An 18568-nucleotide genomic window follows, 5' to 3' on the forward strand; every position below is an offset into this window, starting at 1 on the left:
AAGATCCTTCGGTATTCTCCAAGATAAAGGTTGTTCAGCAGGTAGTTTATGAGAGCCGTACTTTGTCAAAAGGCCCGGCTCTTTGACATAGAAGGTCCGGGTGCAGTGAAGGTCAGGCAGGGACATCCGATGGGGACTCTTCCTCACCACACCTCCCCCAGCTCCAACCCAACTCGCTTGGTGCCGCGATGTATTATGGGTGAGGAAGGAAGGCTCTGCTGTTATGTTCTCTTGCGTATGCCTCACCATTGGCCTCACAGAAGTCCGAGGGGTGTGGCTGGAGGGAGGGAGCCTGAGCCCCCAGCCCTAGAAGACGAGAGAGAGGAGGAGAGAGTTTGCAGAAATTGTATACAGCTTTGGGAAATGTATACCCTTTGTGAACCATATCAGAGTCGGTTAAGACGGTAATTGCAGACCTTCCCCGACACAGAGAGAGGGCAGGATGGCAGGACCTGCTATTATCATGTTCTTTCAGGCACAACAGCTTGTTTACAGGAGGGCTGTGGACTGTGGGGCGATTGTCTGGTGGCTCCGGGGGCCCCTGGGCTGTTTGCCGCACCCCATCCCCCCTTGCATTCGGGTCCGTGGCCAGCAGCCCTTAGTGATGAGTCCTGGGGTGCCCCTTGCCTGGATGCTCAGAGGGGGTGCAGACAGCTATAGCTAGAAGTGCAGGTTCCCTTATCAGCTCCTGTTCATGCTTCATGTCCTCCCCACCTGCCACAGCCCCAGAGAAGGCCAGCGTGCCCCAGCTGGGCTGCTTCATTGGAAGGCACTTGGAGCCTGAAGGCAAGAAATCTGGGTCCTGCTCTGGGCTCTTGCTCACCGACTGCGGGACCCTGGCACTTCCCTTCTCCTTTCACATCCTCAGTCTTGTCATTTTAAAATAAGAGGCTCACTGGGTTAGCAACGATCAGATTTAGATTATGTACCCAATCCTTTTGGGGGAGGGGATGCTTCTTGTGGAGGCTGACGATTGACACAGATTATTTTTATTTTAATATCACTTCAATATTCAGATGTATGATGCAAACAACAGAAAACAGCGGTGGCCAATAAAAAGAGAAAACGTATTAATGAAAAGATGTAGAGTGGTTTCTAGACACTCCCTGAGGACCAGAGAACAAGGAACAAGACCCCACAACATCCAAACAAAGGCAGAACTCGCCCTACGGAGACCCATTTGGGTCCTGTGCTGGCTTAGATGCCAAAGCTGTTTCTGCAGAAACCACACTCAGCCACCCTAGCTGCCAACCTCCTCTGAAAGGGTTCTCTATACCCTTTCTCCTTTTTTCCATCCTAAGCTTCTGATCGAAGTCTGGTGAGGGTGCATCTGATTGGTGGACCCAGGTCATGTGATTGTTCTCTAGCTGCAAGGGAAGCTGGGAAAGCAAATCCCTGGTTTCAGCTTCTCTATATGGAAGGAGGCCTTGGTGGCAAAAAAGGTCAACAAGTGTCCCCTACAAAGTACAAATATGAAACTAGCTTATAGCCCTTATATAGCAGTCTAATGCAAATGCATTGATGAATTAAATATAAACTTAGCCAAAAAAGCAGTAATATTTGGGGTCCCTGGGTGGCTCAGTCGGTTGAGCGTTGGACTCTTGATCTCAGCTCAGGTCTTGATCTCAAGGTCTTGAGTTCAAGCCCTGCATTGGGCTCCGTGCTGGGTGTGGAGCCTACTTAAATAAATAAATTTTTTAAAAAAGTAGTAACATTCAGATTTCAAAATATAAACGTTCAAATTTTAAAATAAAAATATTTTAAGGTGAAGAATATTTTTGTTTTACAGAACCAAATCACCACTTGAAATAAGAATATGGTGCTGATTGTTACACCAATGCTCTTCTGGAGTTCCAGAAGCATTCCATAATCTGTCAGTTGGTCCTCATTTTGCACTACTGCATCTTTTCATATTAAGTTTATCTGTGTTTTTTTCTCCTTAGCTCTCAATAATTACGGTTGTATTTCTTGACACCAATGTGACTGTAAACATGAAAATAGACATGACATTGGAAGGTGTGGTGGTTCTCAGTTATAAGGTAGTCATCCCAGTGGCCAGAATATTCTGAGGATAGTAATGAATGTGAAAACACTTTACAGTCTCCAAAACCCTCTCCGATCTAAGGGATTCTCCCACATGCTCCTCCTCAGACTTTGGTATGGGGAATATTAGCCCAAATTTCTAGTTCTACTTTCCTTCCAGATAGGCAGAGGGATTGCACTTCCTTCTCTCCTTAAAGTTAGGTGTGGCTTTGTAATCTACCCAGATCTATGAGTGTGTCACTTCTGGGTGGAAAGCATTTCAGAGTTAATTCATGATTCTCCACGTTCCCTTCCCCCATCATGATGGCCGGTGGTATTTCAGCTGGTGCCCCTGTCAGCCTATGCGAAAGAAGATGGAGTTGTGCTCCACGCCAACTTGTGATGGACATGTAGTGTGAGTGAGCAAATAAATCATTCCTGTTTTAAACCACTGAAATTGTTTGTTATGCAGCATGACCTAGCCTGAGCCGACTGATAAACTTAGTACGGTAGGGATTACAATTGCTGCTATCTCATTTCTACACAACAAAGAACTCTAGTACAGAGAGTTTGAGAACTTTGCTCAAAGTCAGACAGCTAGAAAAATTCAGATGTAAAACTCAAGTCCCCGTCCAAGTCATTCCAAATCTCGTGCTTCTCCCAGTAACCCACACGGCTGAGCATACAGTCTCTGTAACAAGCAGGCAGGACTGATGGAAAACATGACGTGTCTTGGTGGTGAGAGTGCAGGTTTTGAGAGCCTATGTAAAAGAACAGTCTGAGTGCCAAGTACATTTCCACTTCAAAGAGTCCTAAGTTTAAGAGTGAGCCATTCCGAATGTTTCAATGTAAAAAGTCAGTTCTCAAATTCCCCCCAACAGCCAGGGAGGTTGACAAGATGATAGATGCATTTGGAACGGTGAAGCTTCCATTCCAAGAAGCCGTTCCTGGCTGTAAACCTGTTCACAAGAGTGATGTGTGTCCCCATGTCTGTGGGTGGCCACACAGAGTGCAGGAGAAGGGTTCTCCTTTCTGCCTGCGGGCTCCAGCCACCTCCACTTGAGCAGCAAACTGCTCATCTGAAGACAGAACATGTGGCTTGTCAGACGGGTGGCTCAGAGAAACACCAGGGCTCACTGTAGAGTTCACAGTCACTCCAACTCTCACACTCATGATATTAGGGGAATGTGACTGGAAGTCAGCAGAGATTGCATAATTTAGCCAATATTTTCTCCTAATGAAGCGGCATTCATTGGGGCGGGGGGTGGGGGGCGGGCAGAGGCAGACTCAATTCTGATCTCCTTTTGAGAACCAAGTGCTTCTTGCAGGTTTCTGAGCATTTCTAACACTCTCTCTCTAATATATATAATATATAAATAATACATAATAATACATTTATAAGTATAAAATCTATTTACACATATTTACACATATATATGTATATATTTATATCCAGAGAGAGAGATTTATTTTAAGGAATTGGCTCATGTGATTTGTGGGGGCTGCTAGGTCCCACATTCACAGGGCAAGTTGGCAGCCTGGAGATTCAGGGAAGAGTTGATGTTGCAGTCTTGAGTGTAAAGGCTAGAAACTCAGAAGTTCTCTGTTGCAATCTGGAGGCAGAATTCCTTTTCTGAGAAACTTAGTCTTTGTTCTTAAGGTCTTCAACTGATTGGATGAGGCTAATCTCCTTTCCTTAAAGTCAATTTCATGCAAATGTTAATCACATCTTTAAAAACATCTTCAGAGCAACATCTAACATTTGACCAAATAATGGGTCACCCCGGTCCAGCCAAATTGACATAAGATTAGCCATCACACCAGGATGCATCTCAAGAGTGTGCAATGGAGAGAGGCATGTCCATGAACGGATGAAGCCAGCTGAGGTCCTATGAGCTATGACCTAAGACCTAAGAAGACCTAAGCTGAAATCAAGAGTCGGAGGCTTAACCGACTGAGCCACCCAGGGGCCCCTAGAAACAACTCTTCTATACAAGCGTCCTGTGCCACGTTCGGGCAACTGATGCCTGCCACATGGTAATTTCAGAGCCATGGCAGCCATCAGCATACACAATGGCACACATGCCCCATCACCCACCACCTCACACCAGGCCCATTCATGTCTGGTAACTCAGAAGAAGGGGGCGGTTCCTAGGTCACGGAAGGATGGGGATCAGGGAATTTGGTCTTGCTCTCTCCTCCCTCAAGATCTTGTCTTCCTGCTGTGGGCCATGAGTCTCACTTGGTTGCTGCTAAGGAGTGGTAACCACACATTTTCATTCAGTAGGGTTGGGTTCTTCCTCAGCCTCATCTCTACAAGAACCTCCAAAAGAAGAGAAGCAGGGACAGTGGCCACTTCCTCTGGCCATGTTACCTCGGCTGCCAGACCAAAGGCTCCAGACTATAGTGTAAACATCTTGAGTTTCTTTTTTTTTTTTCCCCCCCCTCTGGACTCCTTTGTCATAAATTAATTGACTCCGTCTATGTGTCGGTTTATTTCTGGTCTCTCTATTCTATTCCATTGATGTATGTGTCTGTTTTTATTCCAATATCATACTGTTTTTTTTTTAAAGATTTATTTATTTATTTGAGAGAGGGAGAGACACAGAGAGAGCATAAACAGGGGGAGCAGCAGAGGGAGAGGGAGAAGCAGACTCCCCGCTGGGCTGGGAGCCCGACGTGGGGCTCGATCCCAGGACCTGGAGATCATGACCTGAGCCAAAAGCAGATGCTTAACCAACTGAGCCACCCAGGCGCCCCTCAATATCATACTGTTGTGATTGCTACCGGTTTGTGATATAGTTTGAAATCAGGGAGAGTGATACCTTCAGCTTTGTTCTTCTTTCTCAAGATTGTGTTGGCTATTTGGCACATTTTGTGATTCCACACACGTAAGGATTGTGTGTTTTACTTCTGTGAAAAATGAAATTGAAATTTTGATGGGGAGTGCACTGAATCTGTAGGTGGTTTTGGGTACTATGGACTTTTTAAACAAAATTAATTCTTCCAATCCATGAGCATGGAATACCTTTCTGCTTTTTTGTGTCTTCTTCAATTGTTTTTTTCATCCATGGCTTCTATTTTCCAGTGAGGTCTTTTTTTGCTTCCTTGGTTAAGTTTATTCCAAGTATTTTATTCTTTTTGATGCAATTGTAAATGGGATTGTTTTCTTAATTTATTTTTCTGCTCGTTCATTATTAGCGTATAGAAATGCAACTGCTTTTTGCATATTGATGCGTATCCCGCAACTGTACTGAATTCATTTCTTAGTTATAACAGCAAAGTTTCTTTCAGGTTCACTACTTCTCAGAAAAGACAAGGTGGCAGAGATAAAGGTAGGGAATGATAACTAGCTTGGTCATTCCCTTGTTTCATGAAGGTCCTTGCAAACCCAGACCTTCATTGGGATGGTTCCCTACTTCTCCCACCCGACACCACCACGGATGATCTTTATCTTCTAGATTACTCTCTCTCTTAAAATTTTTCTTTAAAAATATTTCCACATCTCTCTGTATGCAGGCATTTTTGAGCTCTGCAAAATGGTGACTGCAACCTGTCCCCAAGGCACTGCTTCCTACAGGATGGAGGGAAAGGGGTTCTACGCACAGGTTGCTTCCTGTGCCCCCAACAGACCCTCTTTGAGGCTTTCCTAGCTCAGCCACAGCAAGCCCGAAAAGGGGGCTAAGCATGGGATCAAGCCCCATGATTGAGGGTAAAAGTGGGTGCTCCAATTCCACTTCGGTCTCCCCATCCGAGAGACACGTACCAATGTTCCTTCTAGATCACCCGTGAGGCTGGCACACCCCTCACGGCGAGCATTCATCTTCTTTGGAGTCAGTTCAGTTTATTCCCGTGTGGAGGAAGGACCAGTTCCCCAGTTAGCAGGGCTTTGCTGCTGTGTACTGGAAATCACTGCTACCTCCACCCCCGACGCTTATTGGTCTACGAAGCATTTCCAGTTCTCTCTTTCTGCTCCTGCTTGAAGCTGACTTCTCTTATAGAATTGTAAAGAGGTCTGTCTGTGCACCCCCCAAGGAAAGGACCAATTCCTAGAAGATGTTTTAGATTTTAAGTCACCCTTTGAAAGAGGGCACGGGCTCCTACCATATGCATTTTCTTAATAGATTCTCCCAGCTAAGTTGTGATGGATAGATCATAATCCCTGCTTTGTGCATTTGAGCACAGTTCAGAGAAGTAAAGTCATTTTTCTAAGATCACACAGCCTGTAAACAAGATTGTAAACCCAGGTAGGCAAGGGCTGTATAAGATAAGGTAATACCTGCTGCCGCAACACATAACCCCCAGAACCTCAACGATTAAATAGAGAAAAAGTTTAATTTCTCACTTGGGTCCAGTATCTCTGACTGGGAGGTTCTCCTGCAATCCTGGGACACGGGTACCTTCCCTCTTGTAGCTCTGTCCTTTATAGCACTTGACTCCCAATGTCACCCTGGGGTCCTTTTCTAGTCCTGCCGGCCAGAAAGGAAAAGAGCATAGAGGATCACACTGGAAAGGAACAGTTACAAGAGAGTTCTGTGTACCCATCCCCCCCGGGTCAGACCCATTCCCTTCCGTGCTGAGCAGCCTCAGAGTCTTCTCCACACAGCTCTTTAGGTGGCTGCTACTGATTAACTGAAGCTCATCCCTAAGGTGAAACTTTTCCTGCCACCATCTTGATTTGAGTGGCTCAAGAGACACACATTTCTTTGCTACTCTGTTTTGGAAATGGAGGGGAGGCGTGGGGAGGGCACCATGACTGTGTCAGAAAACACTGTGAAAGGCTTTGAAATAAACAGAAAAAAACAATGCTGTGTGTCCTGTCTGGCCCATCCTTCTGGATTCTCCCCACACTTCGTAGTCTCTGAGCTATTTTACATCTCTGAAAATTATAGAAAATGAATAATACTTCAAATACTTCCTGTCCGTAGGAATGCAAATGAATTTTGTTTGGTCAGAACGCAGTTGATTCATGACGCGTGGGTAGGTTATTTTTTGCATTTATTTCTAAATTCATTTCAGCTTTCTTGATTTACCTGTCCATGTGGTTCTTTGGATGTTCCATTGAACAGTTGTTGCCTCATTAATTAATGCGTTAAATAAAATCTTTAATGCATGTTCACTTTTTATTTGTGTATGTGTTTACATCTATATAAAGAGATGTGCGTGTATATATGCCCTTTAACAACTACAGGTCCCCAGAGGGAGGAGGCAAACCCTAGGATACATTATAGTCCCCTCCTTCCCAGGAGCCGCACACTCATCACGGAAGAGAGGCAGAGCGAGCCTTGTTAGTTCCATTTCGCAGCTGAGAAAACTGAGACCCGCGGTGGGGGGACTCTCAGATACCAGGGATCACACGACTAGAAACGGTGGGGCTGCGAATTCAAACCCAAATGAGTCTGATCGTATCGCCCGTGTTTCTGATCCAACCAGTTTTTTTTTTTTTTAAGATTTTTAAATTTTTATTTATTTGACAGAAAGACAGCGACAGAAGGAACACAAGCAGGGGGAGTGGGAGAGGGAGAAGCAGGCTTCCCGCGGAGCAGGGAGCCCGACGCGGGGCTCGATCCCAGGACGCTGGGATCACAACCCGAGCCGAAGGCAGACGCCCAATGACTGAGCCACCCAGGTGCCCCTCATCCAACCAGTTCTTGAGGCAAATGGGATATTGACAGGGTGGATACTAACACCTCTCTTACTTGGTAAATGACAAAACTGAGGCTCAGGGAAGTTAAATGACCTTGAGATAAATCTGTATCCAGAACCGATCCTGGACCTCTGTTTTCTGGGACATCTTTAGGTGATCCAAGTGAGCGTACTTTTCTAGCTCAGATGTTCCTTGAACATCTGTTCTAGGTTTTTATTTTGTTTTGTTTTGTTTTTTAAAAAGGCAGGGAAGATTACTAGGTGGTTTTGGTTCCTAAAATGCTCTCTGAACCTTTATTCATAGAAGCGTAAGTGAGGCGGGAACCTGGGCCAAAGCAGGCAGCATCTGCCTTGTAGGGTTCAGGTCTGGGTCCTGGAGAGGGCCAGGAGCCCCAGAGCTGGTACGGGACACCGCTCTGGGGCCGCGGGAAGGTCATGATCTGCTGAGGTTCCTGCTCCCAGGGCTCTGCCCAGGGTTCGCTAAAGCAGAGCAGAGTCAGAATTGAGAGGTTTCTGGAACAGTGGAAGACTCCCAGGCTTTGGGGTCAGGCAGGCTTGTATTCAGATCCTGCCTCTGCCACTTGCCAAACATGAGATTTTAAGCAGTAAAGTCTAAAGCATTCACTGAGACTGAAGCATTACATGTCTGACATCTCTCTGGACCTCGTCTTCTTCATCTGTAGGCTGGGGATAATAACCCTAACTTCACAGGGGGACCCCGGTCCAGCCTGCCTTCCACTCAACCCAGCCCTGTGACTGGGGGCTGCTTCTGCCTGGAGTGGGCTCACATGTCACATGGGCTTGGGGCCACCGGGGCTGTCACCGGATGGCCGGCATGGAGGGTGGAGAGGCCTTGGAGCAGCCTTGCTTTCTATGTCTCTTTCCGCTCTCTGACAGTAAAGCTTCTTCACTTCTGCAAGGTGCCCAGCACATCAAATACTGTTGGCTTCTGCTCACAAAGGGTAAGCAGGTGCTCCCTGAGCCTGAGCTGGGGCCCCTCCCTGATAACGCTGGTCAAGTTGTGGGCCTACCATCTTGTTTATTTCCATGTCCCAAAGAAAAATCCACCCCTCAAGAAGCCCCAGGTCTGCCCGTCTATTCTAGTCTATTCTAGCAGACTTTGCTGGGTGCTTGCATCACCCGCCAAGCCCTTGTTTTTGACTCCTGCGGGCCTGCGGGAGTCCTCTGTAAACTTTACCTCTTGTCAATGGTCCCCGTTCAGGAAAATTGGCTCCTTTGACACCGTTTTAGACAAACCATAATGTGTGTGGAGCTGAAAGAGGTTCTATTTACAAGTCTGCAGGAAATAGCCCTGGGCAGAGGATGGTAATTGTAGGGTGAAGGTTCACCGGGGGCTCAGAGGGGAGAGACGACTGCCCTGGGGAGAGGGTGCTGTGATGGGCAAGAGAGGGTGCAGGGGTCACCTCCGTCCCCAGGACCTGCGGGGGCAGGAGAAGGGTGGATGAAGGGTGCGGAGGTCTCTCCGTTCTCCTGCAGGCCTGCTGCCCGCTTGGCACCTTTGTACTTCACACCCTCTCCTGGAATGCTCTCCCCCCAGGTATCTGAATGGCTCACACTCTCACTACTTGCGAATCCCGGTGCAGCTATGACCTTCCCTGATCACCATTCCTAGCCCTTGCCCAATCACACACAGGCGCATTGGAGTACACACGCACACACACACTATTTCTTGAACCCCGTTTTATTCTTTTCATGACACCCATCACCTCCAGACATAGTGGTTCATTTACTTGTGTGCTGTCAGTTTCTTCTGTATTGTAAGTTCTGCTAGAACGTGGGCTTTCATTCGCTTCCCCACTGGATTCCCAGTGCCTGGAACAATTCCTACGTGTAGATGGTGCTCCCCCATGAGGTATTTAAGGAACAGATTAACAAATGAGCAAATGAGTGAATGAATGAATAACTAAATCCAACATCAAGGGCCTCTTAGGTTCTCTTGTCTGATGGGCCCCATCTCGCCAGGTAGCGGGGCGCTCTCACGCAGTAGACTTGACCTTCAAGCTGAATACATCACAGATCCAGTGGTGCAGTTGCCATCTGGTAGAAGCCTGGGGGAGTCACCAGAGAGTTGTTTACAAAGGTGGTCAAAGCCAACGATGTGAGGCCCAGGAAGTTGGATGGTATGTCCATGATCACCTGAGATCAAGGTGTAACTGAGAATCCTCCTGACCTTGGCCCCCCAAGCCCACTTGCTTAGGAAATGAGGGAGATCACAGCTGCCTGGGGTCCTCACCCCGGCCGTCCTCGAGGAGCTGACCTTGGCTGGCGGGATTCAGGTGTGTGGACAAGGGGCTGAGGTGGTGGGGTGTCTGGGGTCTTTCTGCAGCAAGGGGAGGGTTGGAGGAGCCTGGGGGCGGTGATGTCATCATGGATTTCTTCCAAACCATATCCTCAGCAGGAGGCCACTCTGACTGGGCTGTCCATTGCTCCACTTATAGCTGCTTCTCAACATCCCAGACATCTGTCCTCCACCTACCCACTGCGTGACCTCGGCGGGTCACCGAGCCCCAGTGGGCCCTCCTGACTGATGGTGGCCATGACTAACATTAGCCAAAACAAAAGGGCTGTCAGGTGGTTTGGAGCCCTCAGCAGCCTGTCCCCAGGACAGAACAGGACCAGGCTCTCCTTACCCAGGAAGGGAGGCCAGGCCTGTTGAGAGGGTAGGGGCCAGTCACCTCAGTCTGGCCTCCGTATTTTTAGCATCTTCCCTCCTTCCCTCCCTCCCACAAGCCACTAGCCCACTCCTTGCCCAAATAACAGTCACCAAAATAGCCCTGGCAGTTGACTGAGGGGTACTGAGAGGGTCCCCTCCCTCCTGCTGGTCAGTCAGGCAGGAGCGGAGGCCCCGGGGCTGGGCAAGGTCCAAGCGGAGGCTGTTAATTGTACCTTTGGTCCGAATAAAAAATAGCTCTCCTCAGGGCTGATTGCAGCACTCGTTCTGAGGAACCAGGTGCAGGCCTCTCGCCAGGCTTGCCAAGGATGGACACCTCGGGGTCTGGACACAGCCCTCAGCGACAGAGCAGGACAGCCTCCCCCTGCCCTGAAGGCGGCAGCAAGGTGTGCCAAGGGACCAGAGAGAACGTCTCGCTCAGGTCTCCTTGGCACACAGAAGAAAATACACATACTTGGCCATCGCCTTCTCAGAGACACCTTGGCCACCCACTTTGTGGAAACCGTCCCCCAACCCCTGGCCCCTTACCTGCCTTTGTTTTCTTCATAGTGTGGCTGGCAGCCTGTATCTGTTCGCATCTGTACTTCTTGCCTCCTCCCAAAAAGTCGGCCCCCCCAAGGCAGGGCACTGGTCTGCTCCATCCCCTTTGTGTCTTCAGCACATGGACTAATGGCTGGAGCTCAATAAAGTCAACATTAGCCAATAACTGGTTGAAGAAGAAAGCTACAGCGTAGAGCAGATCTGGCCAGGTCCAGACTCCCGCAGTGTGGGACAAGCCAGCAGAAGAGAAAGAAGCAAGAAGCAAGCCCCCCCACCCCACGTCAAACTCCCCAAACTGGCCCCCAGGCACCCTCGAGAACATCCTTTCCATGTGCCCAGAACCCACCGTCTGTCCTCACGACAGCCCTGGGCAGCAGAGATGGTGGCCTTTAGGAACAAGGACCCGAGCGCTCTAGGACTGCGTCATTTCTGTAACCCACACAGGCAGTTCTGGTGGGAAGCCCTAAGTACAAGTGACACTCCTTATTGTCCCCATTTTCTAGAGGGTGAAACTGAGATCCCGAGAAATAAAGCAACTTGGCCCAAATCACACGACCCCTGAGCATCAGTGCTGGAATTCGAGCCCAGGGTGGGATTTGAATCCAGGTGGCCTGGCCCCAGAAGGCCTTGCCTTTCATTTCTGCACGGATGGCCTGTTGTCTCGTGAGACCCCCGACGTTCGGATAGTTCAAGGCCTTCCCTGGCCAGACTGGACTGTCGTTGTCCTGCGTCTGTTCGTCACTCCCTCTGCAGTGCTGGCTCATCTCTTTGACAGTTTTTATGGGATTTCATGCATGTCACCTTGGCTCCAGAGGTAGGGCTGCCAGGAGCCCTTATGGCCACTGGGTGGCTGCGAAACACCTTTTTGACTTTTTATGAGCTTTGTCACCCTGCCACGGCCGAGTTGCCTTATGGCGGAACCATTAATGCAAGTCATCAAGATGAACAAAGAAACCTCTATGGGGTTGGGCGCCAGACTGTTGTATCCGAGAATACAGGTGGCAGATGCGGACACCGTGGCAGCGTGGCTTTCGGCCTCCCCTGCTCCGCTGGAAGGCTTCCCCAGAGCTCAGGGGCCCCAGGCCCTAGAGCCTTCTCCACTGACTTCTTTGTGCCCCAGACACCTGGTCTTGCCCACGGGGACATGCGTCCGCGGTTTGGGGTCTGGCTAGGATCAGAGTGATGGGACACAGGGTTTGAAGGTGTGACTGCAGGGGGACCGCTCCCCACCTGTGGCCTCGCACAAATCTCTAAGTTTTCAAAGCCATTTTTCAATATCAAATCTGCCTCTCTAGGGTTCCCTGAGGCTTTGATCTAGTGACCCATGTGGGCCAGCCTGCCCCAACCCCGTCCACAATCTGGATTTTTCTCTCCCATTTCATTTTTTCATTCATTCGTTCACTCATTCTCTGCTCAAATTGACCTCCTCAGTGTCCTCCCCTTTCTCCTTAACCAGCATTGCACGCTTGTCCTTCTCTCTCTCCTTCCTCTATTTTTCTTCCTTATATGAGTAACCCCTTGACATTCCTCAACATCTTCACGCTGTCTCTCTTCCTAGAATGTCAGCTCTGTGAGGGCCGGAGCCTTCTCCCAACTGCTCCCCTCAGTATCCCCTGGGAGTCAGGCCGTTCCTCTCTCGGGGTCCCCCTCAGAGACCTGGTTCCTCCGCTGAAATGGGACACAAGCGTGTAGACCATGCAGCTCTGGTGTGAACAAGGAGGCCTGAGCAGGAGATGCTATTTTTCACCTGGGGGTTTCAGACTCTCTTCCAGCTACCCGGGGAGTCCACAGAGCCTCCTCACGGTCCTTACCCCACTCCCACCCAACTGAACAGAACAGGGCCCCTTTGATGAGCTTTACACATGGAAGGTCTGCCCAAGATTTTGTTTGAGGAAAGAATCCCACTAGGTAGAAAATAAACTATTGGGAAAAAAAAAAATCCTGCCTTATTTTTAATAGAGCAATAAGACAACATACAATGCAGGAATCAGCAAAGTTTTTCTGCAAGAGGTCTGATAGTAAATATTTTAGGCTCTGGGGGTCATCCCGCCTCTGGAAGTCACTCAGCTCCTATAGCTTGAAAGCAGCCAGAGATAATATGGAAACTATGTTTCAGGAAGACTTTTTCTTTATGGACCCTTAAATTTCATGTAATTTTCAGATGCCCTATCCTATTATCTTCTTTTAATTTCTTTTAGTCGTTGAAACATGTAAAAGCTATTTTTAGCTCGCAGGCTGTCAAAAGGCAGGTGGCAGGCAGGGTCGCCCCGTGGGCCCTAGTGTGCTGACCCCTGGTAGGTAACTAGGAAACCTGAGTTCAAATCTCACCTGATCAGCAACTCAGCAGGCAACCTTGAGCACTTAGCTATGTTTGCCTCTCTGGGGCTCAGTTTCCCTATCTGGAAAAGGAGGGCCTGGGGCAGATGGTCTCCCAAGCTCTATCCCACTTGAATACTTATCGGTGGAAATTTCAGGGATTTTGCCAGGTAGGTGGAAGGACACAGTTTTGCCAAGAGTAAGGCACCTCGCCCTGTGGGGGCCCTCAAACCCCATCATCTGGGAAGGGGACAGGGTGTCTACTTGGCTATGCCTGGCTCCCTTGGAGGCTGAGTGGGTCTTGCAGCCTTAGGGACCCAATGACCCATGGACAAAGGGTTTTTGGCTGAGACTTCAGAAACCATCATCCCCACCCCTCCTCCCCATCTCCCAGCGGGGGGCCCCTCACCATTCATGCCTGCCCCCCCCCTTACCCCATGCCTTGCTTAACAAAGACAGAGACAGCAGTTAACACTGTAATGTTGAAAATTGCTTGTTTCAGAACATCCCAGTAAACAAGCCCGTCTTTGTTTTAATCCCAGCCTAGCTTACTGTAGTTAATTATAGGAATTTGTGGCTATTTATGTGAACTGAGGACAGGCAAAAACATTCATTTGTCGGCCGTGTAAGTGCTGGGTGGGAATGGGCTCCAAGTACCGCGGAGACCTAGGTAGCATTTGTCCTGGGGGACTGTGCAAGGTAGCAGAGGGCCAGGTGTGTAATTATCCGCTCTGCCCCCAAAAAGAGAGAAGACTGCCATAGAAAGTGACACCTAATGACTGTTTTCAGCCCACAATGGGTAACGGGAAAGGCCCCGTGTTTAAAGCCATTGCCTGAGATGTGGGGCTTGCACCTGCCAGGTGAGCTGAGCTTTTTCTGGGCCCCTTCAGCGGCCTGCCCCATGTTCCTGTCCCCGGCGGGTGCGGGGAGAGGTTCCCAGGGTCTCGAGGGACTGGGAGCGGGGTCACAGAAGCTAGCGGACCCGGGTGCCGCCTTTTCTCTCTCTGGTTCAGCCCTGGAGGAGCCACAGTTAGTGAGGAATGTTAACAAAGAGGAGACAGAGCTGGTAAACAGAGGCCCTCCGACAATTCCCGGCCCAAACAGAGCTGCCCGGGCCCCCACCCGGACGAGAAAACAAGCCAGGCCTTTGTGCACACTCAATAATTATCCCTGGAAATTACCCGAGTCGGGGCTGCCGAGCTGTGCTAGGGCGGCAGGCACGGCGGGGAAGGGACTTCTAAAAATTCTGGGCGACGGGGGGTACAGGACCTGCTGCTCAGGTCAACTGTCCAGGATACTGCCTGCCCGAGAAACCCCCCTGGGGCTCCAGGCACCCTGCTGCGGACTCCCCGTGGCCCAGACTTTTGCTCTGGGCCTGGCTATCGGGAGCCCCTGACAGAGAGCCCTAGTTATTGGCTCAGGTCCCGTACTAATGGTGGGTTCGGGCCTGCTCTCTGCGCTAAACTCTCATTCCCCTTGACTCCCACCCCCATCTCTGTGCCCTCACATGGCCTTCTCTCTGTGTCCTGGCCCCCAATCTTCCACTCACTCCTTTTCCTCTTCTCTCCTCCAGATCCAGATCTTGCTTCCTCCAGGAAGCCTTCCAGGACTCCTCCGCCCAATGCTTCTCTCTCCTTGCCTGACCTTTCACAAGTTAGTGATTCACTATCCTGTATCCATCTCCAAGTGAGAGCATGTGTAGCTGATCGGGGTGCCGATCCCCACACCCGAAAATCCACACAGAACTTCTGACTCTTCCAGAACTTTTTTCTTTCTTTTTTTTGTTTTAAAGATTTTATTTATTTATTTATTTGAGAGAGAGAGAGCACAAGCAGGGGGTGCTGCAGAGGTAGAGGGAGAAGCAGGCTCCCCACTGAGCAGGGAGCCCAATACAGGGCTCGATCCCAGGGCCCCCAGGATCATGACCTGAGCTGAAAGCACACATCTAACTGACTGAGTCCCCCAGGCGCCCCTTGACTCTCCCAGAACTTAACTACTAATAGCCTACTGTCGACCCATTACATAAATAGTCGATTAACACATATTTTGTATGTTACATGTATTCTATACTGTATTCTTACCATAAAGCCAGCTACAGAAAAGCAAATGTTCTTAAGAAAGTCATAAGGAAAAGAAAACACATTTACAGCTCTGTACTGCACTTATCGAAAAAAATCCACATGCGAGCAGACCCATGTAGTTCAAACCCATGTCGTTCGAGGGTCGACTGTTCTGGCTATGCGGTCACGCGCTTCCTAACCCCTGAGCATCCGCTCTATGCCAGGCACGGCACTAAATATTCTCCAGGCATTTATCATTTAAATCTTAACAACAATCTTACAAGTAGACACTATACTATCCTCGCTTTACACTTGCGGAAACTGAGGCACAGAGAGGTTAAGTACATTGCCTGAGGCCACAGAGCAGCAAAGAGCAGAGACAGAGCTGATGGTGAGCTGGAGCTGGTGGGTAAGGGCTTGTGAGACCTGGTCAGGCTGCATTTAGTCACCCTGGTGCCTTGAGATCGGCCCTGGTGGTAATATTTATGCCACAAGAATCATTAGCAAATGCCACCATAAGGGCTATGAGTCCCCCACCCCCATCCCCGAAAGTCAGTTGTCCGACATTCGCGAGCACACCACGGGACGGGGTTCGTGCTGTTCAACTTCCAAGCCTGTGCTTGCTGCATTATGATCTGGGGCATCTTTGTATCTCCCCCGCCGATCCCCACACCCCAGGGCACTTCTGGGTACGGAAGAGGTAGGTTTGCTCATCTGTCCACGCAGAAGAGCCCCGGCTGATTTCCAGGCTGCTGGAAAGGGGAGGGGGACTTGGGCTGGAGGGCTCTGACTTGGGGGGGGACGAAACATCACCCTTTTCCTTGGTGCCGGATGCCCAGTGGTGTACGGAGGTCCCTGTTAGTCCTCTGCGAATCCAGGACCCTGGGCCACCAACGGCTCCATGAGAATGAGCGTCTCCCGGGCTTGACCTTGGCAAAGGCCCCTCACCTCTGTCCAACTGCCAGGCGGAGCCGAGACCTGCAGACACAGACCAATTAGCGGCTAGCTTCATCTTTGCTTCAAAAAAAGACGAGACAAGAAAAGCTGTGGATAATGTTAGAAAGGGTCAAAGTTAGCCCTTTCCTGAGAGCCCCAGCAGGGCCAGGCCTGGACGGCTGTCTCATGAGGTTATTTTGGTTCCTTGCCCGGTGGCTCAGAGCAATTTGCTGGGCACCCATCGGCCAGAGAGGCCAAGAGGCTCTTGCCTTTGGGAGCTGCCATTTCACACCGGGATAATGATGGTTTTTGGGCAAGAGAGATCAATACGGGATAAAAATAGGTTTCCGTCACATCTGGAGGGCTGCTTCGGGTCCCTCGATGACTCAGAGGCACCCCATAAGCAGCCAGGGTGGAAACCACTTGACACGCCAGGTCTGGCAAAGCACTGCGGGGAGAGGGGGCCTGTCCCAGCTCCCCAAGGTCCCGTAGCCCCCAGCCCCAAGTGGAGAGGCCACTTAGGATAGTTCCGTGTGGAGGAGGCCCTCATGGTGCCCACATGCTCGCCCAGTTTCCTCGGAAAAGGCCCCTCTTAGCTGTCCACAGAGAAGAGGAGTGGGAACATGGAACAAAGGCAGCCAGTAAGTGCCCCTCGGGCCAAGTTTGGTGGATGCAAGGGACAAGAAGACACAGGCTCTTTGGCCCTTAAGGAACTCACGGTCCAGGGGAGGGGACAGCCAGGGAAGCAGACAAATATTTTACAGAGTTAGCCCTGCAGGGGGCCCTGAAGGCACAGGGCAGGGCCCCAAAGTCAGCAAAGCAAACAAAGATAAACAGTAAATGATTACTATTATTTAGGTGCCAGCCAATGGAGATGCATCATCACACTCAATCCTCATATTGGCCCATTAACTTATTATCCCATTTTACAGACAACAAAACTGAGGCTCCGAGATGCACTGTAACGTGCCCAGAGTCACCTATCACTGGAGCCAGTCCCCTATCACTGTCCTCTGCCTCCCAGAGCTACGGTCTCAACTTTCTGCCTTAGACCAGGGGTTGTCAAACTTCTTCATAAAGGACCAGGTGGTAAATATTTTAAGCTGTGAGGGCCGGACGGTTTCTACAACGACTCATCTCTGCTGTTGTAGCCTGAAAGCAGGGTTAGATAACAGACCAATGACTAAGCGTGGCTCTGTTCCAATAAAACTTTATTTACAAAAGTAGATGTCGGGTTGGATTCAGCCCCCTGGCCTATCCCTACTCTAGTGCCCTGAAATATATTTTATTATGAAACCATCTTGAGGGAATTCACCTTCTGGAGCTTGGAAGGCTCTGGTAAGTTCCAGCATTTTCCACAGTGTTGAATCTGGACTTCTCACTCCGTGCCTTGCTCTGGAGCAGTACTGTCTAATAAAAATATAAACTATGACAAGCGTATAACTTCATATTTTCTAGTAATTACATTAGAAAGGAAAAAAAGAAACAGGTAGAATTAATTTTAATAATATATTTGATGTAATCCAATGTATCAAGATTATTATGAATTCAACAGGTAATCAATACAATACTTTACTGGTAAGATTTTTCACATTCTTTTTTCATACTCAGTCTTCAAATTCCGATGTGTATTTTATACTTATAGGACATTTCAATTCCTACTTCCTTGTTTCAAGCGCTCAGCCAGTGCATATGCCTAGTGGCTATCTTATGGGATAGTGGAGCTTTAAAATAAAGCCAAGGCATTTTTACTGGTATAAGCTGAAATCCCTGGTATAAGTTGAAAATACAAGAACAACAGAAATGAGGAACTCCTGGATGGATCAGTGCATTAGTCAGGTTTCTCCAGAGAAACAGAACCATTGCGATATATATTTATACACACGCGTATGGTTATTCATATATATTTACAGTTGACTCTTGAACAACATAAGCTTACAGGAATATTCTTTTCTGTGCAGTACAGGACTGGAGATGTATTTTCTCTTCCTTACAATTTTGTTAGTAACACGTTCTTTTCTCTGGCTTACTTTATTGTAAGAATACAGTATAGAATACATACAACACGCAAAATATGTGTGCACCGACTGTTTATGTTATTGGTGAGGCTTCTGGTCAACCGCAGGCTGTCAGTAGTTAAATTTGCGGGGGGAGGATTTTCAAAAGTTATATTCGAGTTTTCAATCGCCCAGGAAGTTGGTGCTTCAACTCCCAAGTTGTTCAAGTTGACATGGTATGTCAATCATACCTCAGTAATACAAAAAAAAATTTTAAATAAATATACATACATATATAAGGAATGTATCCACACATCTATAAGGAATTAGCTTATGTGGTTATGGGGGCTGACAATTCC

The sequence above is a fragment of the Neomonachus schauinslandi genome, chromosome 16, assembly GCF_002201575.2.
Source record: "Neomonachus schauinslandi chromosome 16, ASM220157v2, whole genome shotgun sequence".
In the NCBI taxonomy this organism is placed as follows: domain Eukaryota; kingdom Metazoa; phylum Chordata; class Mammalia; order Carnivora; family Phocidae; genus Neomonachus; species Neomonachus schauinslandi.